This window comes from Cherax quadricarinatus, chromosome 32 (genome assembly GCF_038502225.1).
Source record: "Cherax quadricarinatus isolate ZL_2023a chromosome 32, ASM3850222v1, whole genome shotgun sequence".
Lineage (NCBI taxonomy): Eukaryota > Metazoa > Arthropoda > Malacostraca > Decapoda > Parastacidae > Cherax > Cherax quadricarinatus.
The window spans coordinates 561,552-568,539 of NC_091323.1; the positions used below are offsets into that span (position 1 = coordinate 561,552).

At 47.0% G+C, this 6,988-nt stretch overlaps 1 long non-coding RNA gene across 1 annotated transcript; it reads right to left on the reverse strand.

The window, feature by feature from the left end:
• Positions 1–4,168: 4,168 nt before the first annotated feature.
• On the reverse strand, positions 4,169–5,039 carry LOC128690339 (uncharacterized). Its single transcript, XR_008407282.2, has 2 exons — positions 4,937–5,039; positions 4,169–4,749 (listed from the first exon to the last, which is right to left on the reverse strand). It is a non-coding gene; the product is annotated as an uncharacterized lncRNA (long non-coding RNA).
• Between the last annotated feature and the right edge of the window lie 1,949 nt (positions 5,040–6,988).

Sequence of the window (6,988 nt, forward strand, 5' to 3'; positions counted from 1 at the left end):
TCATCCAAATCGCACACAGGGAAAGCCAAGGTAACAGAAGAAACTTAAGTCTTGCCAACTTGTGCATTTAGCATTGCTTATGACGAGGTGAGCGACTGCCCTTACTCGCTGAAAATCCAAAAGACGATCTGTCGTCCGATTATATCAATAATGGCCCCATTCAGCATGCTTAAAAGGCACTGCACAGGCACAAGAGACCACAAAGTCACGCATGTCTGAGAATACCTGCCTGAGGTTCGAGGAATAGAACGTGACACTGCACTCTAAACTAAGGTCGAAAACTGGGACGAAGAAGAGTTCTTACAAAGCAGTATGATTAGAATAAGTCCCAATTCGCTCGTCCAGATTGCCAACGGGGGATACAAAGCGGTCGGTAATACGTAAAATAGAAAAGTGATCACTGTCGTGAAAATTTGGGAGAGCACAAGTGTAATCAAGGGTAACTAAAGAGGAACAGATAGAAACATCAATGCAAGAAAAACCAAGCAAGTTGAAATAGGTGTGAGCACCCGTATTTAAAACGAAGATGAGGAGTGAGAAGAGTCTCCAACTGATCACCACGAGAGTCACAGTGGGACCCTCCCCAAAGATGATGAGTGTTAGAAATCACTTAAGATGGGCGGCAACAAAGAGATCAACGCAATATCCGAGATACAGAATGCACGGGAAGGGGAGGGAACAAACTGTATACCACCTGTGCAAATATATATGGGCTGCAGCGTAATGCAGCTGAGAACGAACAAAGAATGCGCAAGAAGCGCATTCATTAAGAGTTACACCAGGAAAGGGATCAGAAAATGCAGTGGGATGGATAACTGCTGAACGAACCATAGGCTCTTATAACGAGACACATTGGGTAAAACCGGGAGAGCAACACTGATTTTATTATAATCATGGGGAAGCGCTAAATCCGTAGGATTATTCATCGCTTAGGGGGTGGAAGGCATTTAGGCTCAATTCAGGGAACCGGAGGACAGATCCAATCTCCTAGATCAAGAGCCCCTCACCAGCGTCAAGGAACCTTCTTTGAGGGGAGTAACACTTTGAACTCTCCCCGATTACCCCTGAGGCCACGAATATTCTAGTGTAAGTCATTATTCACAAAGACAAGCATGCTATCAATGAGATGCGATAAAATCTATAGGCTAGTATGGTCTGAAGTCAACGTGTGGAGGCAACGGACAGTGTGTGAGCAAGGAGGAATCAGAATGCTGTGAAGGAAAAGATTGATTAGAGGGCTGTTTAAAATAAGGGGCATAAGGAGGTGCACAGTGTCCATCGAGGGTTTAGTCTCCGCAATGTAGTTGGAGATAACATCAAGTGTTTCAGAGGAGAAGGAAGATGCCGATACCACGACTTCACACACGTGAGACGGCAAGTAAAGATCGGAGAGACTATGGAGGGGAGTATGAACCTGGAGACGTGCCGGCGGGGACAGAAGAGTCCTGCGGTGGAACAGGAGAGGAAGGAGGCTGGAAGGGGACTGGGGAAGAAGTTTGGGGGGAACAGGAAAGAGGGGACCACACGACAGGGAGGTGAACCTCTACCTTCATGAGAGTTAGAAAGGGGGAGAGAACTAGGCACCGAGGCCGAAAAGGACAACTGTTGGGGAATTTTCAGACACTGGAGGAATGCTCAGATACTTGGGCTTAGGAGAGCTTCAACTTCACAGGTGATAGGTGCAAAGAAGGTGCAGGCATGCGAGACCTCAAACTGAGAAACTAGCAGGTGAGAAGATGAAAAACAGAGGCAGGAAGAGGCAAGGTGGGAGTTTCTGAAGGTTAAACCGCATAAGAATTAGAGACGGGGGCGACTCCAGAAGACATGGCACAAGAGAACCTGGTAGGCGGGGGAATGTCAAGGTTCGAGGTCTCCTAGCCACTAGAGAATGAACACTAGGAAGATTCCCTTCAACACGGAGTGGAGAGAGAGCCATAGCATAGGGCCTTTGCTCTCCTTAAAAAAGTGGATTTCTCGTTCATTAAGGTAGACTTGACATTGGCAGGAAAAAGGATAAGGTTCATTGCAATTAAAGTGGGGGGGAGAAGACTGAAAGATGTGTCAGCACAATCCACAGCACCGCAGATAGGATACTCTGCCCATAGATCTGCAGTATTTAGCGAGGTGTCCAAAGCACCAGCAATTTCAACACTGGGTGTAGGGACCACTTTACGGACCCCCCCTAGGCAATGCCCTGTGATATAAACGGAGGATGGGAGTTCACAGCAGTCAAAGGTTAAGCAGACGATATTACTGGGAAAGCCTCTCCCGCAAGCAGGAAGGACACGTGTATCCATTGAGAATCTGCAGAGCCTGAAGGGCTAATTGCTCCATAATACTGTCGCCGCAAAACAAATCACTGTACATTATGTGGTAAAACCACCGTACCACTTCAATAATGTAGAGGAGAGTGCTTGTGAACTGATAGGACAGTTATCATTGGAAGTTGGCAAAGATCATGAGCTTGTTCTGCCTTCTGAACTGTAACAATGCACACTGCTTCCAAGAGTAGGAAAGGAAACGTGTTGCAAGAGCTTTACCAATACTATGGTCTGAAAGATAATTGGAGATTTGTTAGGAAAAGAATTTGGTCCATTCTGTACTTGGTGCATAAAGGGAGTGGATGTCACGGACATTTCTGGGTTGAACGAGCAGACATCAAACTATCGTCAGCAAATAGTCTAGAACGTTTATGTGTAGTTCTGCGGGCGGCCCGACCCGAGGTAGGTGGGCGATCCAAAAACGTCGCCCTGTATTCGGGGAAGCCAGATGCATAGTTAAAGGCGTACAAGAGGCATTACATTGACTAGAAGGTACAGGGGTATGGGAGAAGTCTGGCCTATTGAACGAAGACTCCATGGTACTTCTTTATTTTAAGGAAAAAAAAAGAAATGGATAGCGGGAGAGAGTCGCTAGATGGCATGAAAGGGCCACAAGTTCCCCCTCTCATCCAGGAGTACCTCGAGACCGCCAGCAGTGGAGATGCAGCGTAGAACACGTGCCATGCCCTACTCTTCATGCCAGTAACCCAGTGCTCTGGGATAGCAACCTCACATCTAGCCATCTCGGCGGATAAGAGGGAGGGTGGTTGGAAATCCCCCCCCCAAAGCATATCTCCTTAGGTTGCCACCTTCCAGAACTGACAGGGAGCCTCTAGAGATGCGCTGTAACCTCCAGGACACCCCACCCCACCTCACTTCCCGAAAATCCGGGAGGTGAGCTGGGTAACTCCAGATCTAGATTCCACGGCAAACTACACCACTCCCGAGGGACCCCACAGAGCGTGATTAAACCCAGCACACTTAGCCCTTCTTAGAAACCGTGATCTCAGAGGCTACAAATAGGACAGGGAAAAGGAAAGGAGGAAAGGGAGAGAGAGAAAAAAAAAGGTGATGGGGGAGGGTAATCAGGTTCGGTCTGAAGGAGAGTAATTCTTCAGACCTCTCCACCACGCCAAGGAACCCCCTACCCCTTGAAGAGGAAGGAAAAGACAATTTCACTTCCTTGGATCAATTGTCCCTTATCTGCATTGAAGCAAAAATACTGCAGTGACGTAAAAAAATATTTCTAGAGTAAAAGCTCGTAAATGATAGTAACACTATTGTATTTATGTTTTAAGTTAGATACACGAGAGTTTAGAAGCTTAGCAGAGGAGGCTGTCACCAGTTTTTTATAGATGAAATACGGGAATTGTTTATGTAACATTATGCATAGGGACAGCCCCACGAGTATTAGGTTACATACAGTACAGCAGCGGTGAAAACGAAGTTTTTTTGTACGAGGGGTAATATGACCCTGTCGGTCAGGCCACAAATCCTAGCCGAAGATAAAATGATAATCATGGTATTTTTCTGCACATTGAAATAGTTCACTAGACTGCAGTTTTTTTTTTCCATCTTTCTGAAAAACTCGGGTGGATGTCTAATAGAAGTTACTACTGCCAGTGAAACGCGATTGTTTCCTCAAAGCACATCACTTAATAGATACTAATGAGAAGTTTTTCTGGAGGCTACAGCAACAAGCACTCAGTATCAGAGGATGATTCTTAAAACAAGAACTAAGTCTTTGAGAAACAGGTTGTTGCAGCATAGTACATGTGAAGGTTATGGGTCCTTACAACCCTCAGGCTTTGAAGGAGCTCCCCGCATGGTAAGAAAACTTTGAAAAATGAAGTTAAGCAAAATAAGGGAAGCTTTATTGAATGAAAAAATCTTGAAGAATTGAACATAAATCTGTTTTAACTGGAAAAAAAAATTGCTGAAGAAAATTCAAATTATCATGCCTAATATGTACAAGAGGATCAGAGTCTGCCGATGTTATGGCGAGTTGCACAGGAATAATTAGTGTAGCGGGACGGTGGAGATGACTTAATGAGGCCCAGGTGGTCGTGACTACTGTGAAGTCCAGTATCAGACGATATAATACTTATGAAGGTGTACAAACAGCGTAGGTAACAGCTATCTGTGGGCCGTAGTAATTAACTAGCAACAGGAACAGTCAAGGACAAGGGCAGTTCCTCAGTATGTTGCCGAGATATAAAATTTGTCTTCATGGTATAGAAAAACTACTTCAAATACGGCTGTTTACTTGCCCAGAAGTGGTGTAAAAGCAGTTACTCGTTATGATGCAGAAGTATAGATCCGAAGGTGAAGGAACAACTCCCAAGATTACCGATTCCTCCATTTCGGACCTCATATTAGACCAACACCGCTCGTCTCGCATCTGGTGGGTGACCTTAATCAGGCAAAGCTGAGGAGGAAATGAAAATGACATTACTAACCAGACATGGAGTCATTTACATGATAGGCTGCAAGCCTTTTAAAGAAATGGTGATGACTAATTATTACCAAAGTCAGGACAAAAGTAAAAATTCTTGTCTATTGAATTAAGAAAGCAAAACTAAATATTAAATATTCAAGAGCGGAACTCTGCTTACAGACTTAACGAGAGCAGGAAGCCAAGTGACGCTACTCAGTCAGCGTGCGTCACTTGTTGCCCTCACCCGGTGGATGAGGGGGGGGGGGAAGCTAACTGCTCACATACACCTTCCTGAACAGTCACACTGCCAGTCATACTTCCTCCACCAGTAATTCACTCTTCCACTCTTATTTAATGAACTTTTTCCCCTCACAGTCCAGCTTATATCAAAGTTCTAGTTTTGGAACTTTGATAAAAGCCATAGACTTATATTCCTCTTCATAACATCTCACAGAGGAGCATTGTCTGCATCGCTCTTGGGCCGTGTAGACCCCCTTGCCTGACGCTCCTCAGTAACCTGACAGCAGTGGTACGAGGAGGTGTTGTGCATTCGCTGCCTGGATGAGGTAGAGTGCGGTCGTGCTTTGCACCCCTCTACTGTTTCCCAGACGAGCTACTCAGTCAACGACATGGCGCCAGGTGTGCGCAGGAGAGTGAATACTGTGGGCATTGAACTTATTAGTGGGGCTTTAACGCCTACGTCAGTCGATGTGTTATTGCCCAAAATTATACGAGAGACATATGGCATCAGAGACGAGGATTTATATGGAGTGGCACTGAACGGTGTATATAGAATTTTCGTGAAAGTGCTAACTGCTCAAGTATACGAGGCTTTGGTTGATCGTTACCAAGATGTCAGCATTAACGTAACACCGGCAGTGAGGGTCAAGTTGATTGATGTATCACGACATTATTCGTGGGTTAAGCTCCGCAACGTGCCTTTTGAGGCTGATGAGGTAGATATTCGAAATGTTTTCGAACGTTATGGAACTGTACATCTGGCCCAACCTGGCAAATGGGTAAAAGGTGCTTACACAGGATTTCCTGAGGGTTCTTTTAATCTCAAGATGACGCTTAGGCATCCTATACCCTCGTATGTATATCTCGAAGAGTTTAGAACCCAGGTAATGGTAGCGTATGCGGGGCAGAGACGTACGTGCCGACTGTGTGGCGAATATGACCATATGGCGGCAGACTGTGGCAAGCGGAGTATGGCTCCTGGGCCGGCAAGGGGCGGAGCACCTGCGCATGAGCACCCGATGCCTAAGGAAGAACGGGGGCAAGGAGGAGGGCGTGGTCGCATGTGGAGTGAAGAGGTAGTGGCTCCTCCAGTGGAATCGGAAGAAGGGGTGATCCATGAATCACCTGGCCCATCAACAGTGGCTCCTGGGCCGGCAAGGGGCGGAGCACCTGCGCATGAGCACCCGATGCCTAAAGAAGAACGGGTGCAAGGAGGAGGGCGTGGTCGCATGTGGAGTGAAGAGGTGGTGGCTCCTCCTGGGGAATCGGAAGAAGTGGTGATCCATGAATCACCTGGCCCATCAACAGTACAGTTGTCAAGTGAGGAGGTACAGGAGGGCGCAGCAGTGAAGGCTATTGAGGAGGAGTTGGAGACGGTGATACAGGCTATGTTACAGTCTACGGAGGTGGAGAGTTACAGCGAACAAGACCCTGGGATCAGGGCAGAAGGTGTGTGTGGGGAAGGGGAGGATCAGGTGGCACCTGTGGTGGACAGTGCGAGTGCCATGGAAGGGCATGGAGGCGGATTAAGGGTGGTAGAGGTGGAAGTCCATTGTGCTGGCTCCCAGGACTCAGATATGGAAACTGAGGGAGCTACAAGGAAAAGGGCAGCAGCGTCAGATTCGGACGATGTTCTGACGCCGGCGCAAAGGCCGGGGAAAAAGACATGGGGTTATGGTACCCAGAGTGACTCTGCGAGAGGGCCACAACAGAAGGGGGGGGGATGGTTGGGAAGGAGGGGGAGTCTGTGGCAAAGGCACAGTCCAGGGGAACGGTCTGAAAGGGAAGAATCTTGACATGAGGCGGGGAAGGAAACCTTAAACTGGCCTCAGGTGTGTAACAATAAATATTAATGGTCTGTGTGATGGTGTTAAACGGGAGTGCTTCAGGATGTTTTTGAATAGGTACAAGGTTGACGTAGCTTTTGTGCAGGAGCACAATTTTAAGCTTGGTCGTGAATTAGTGGTGCCTGGGTATCAGGCTTATGTGT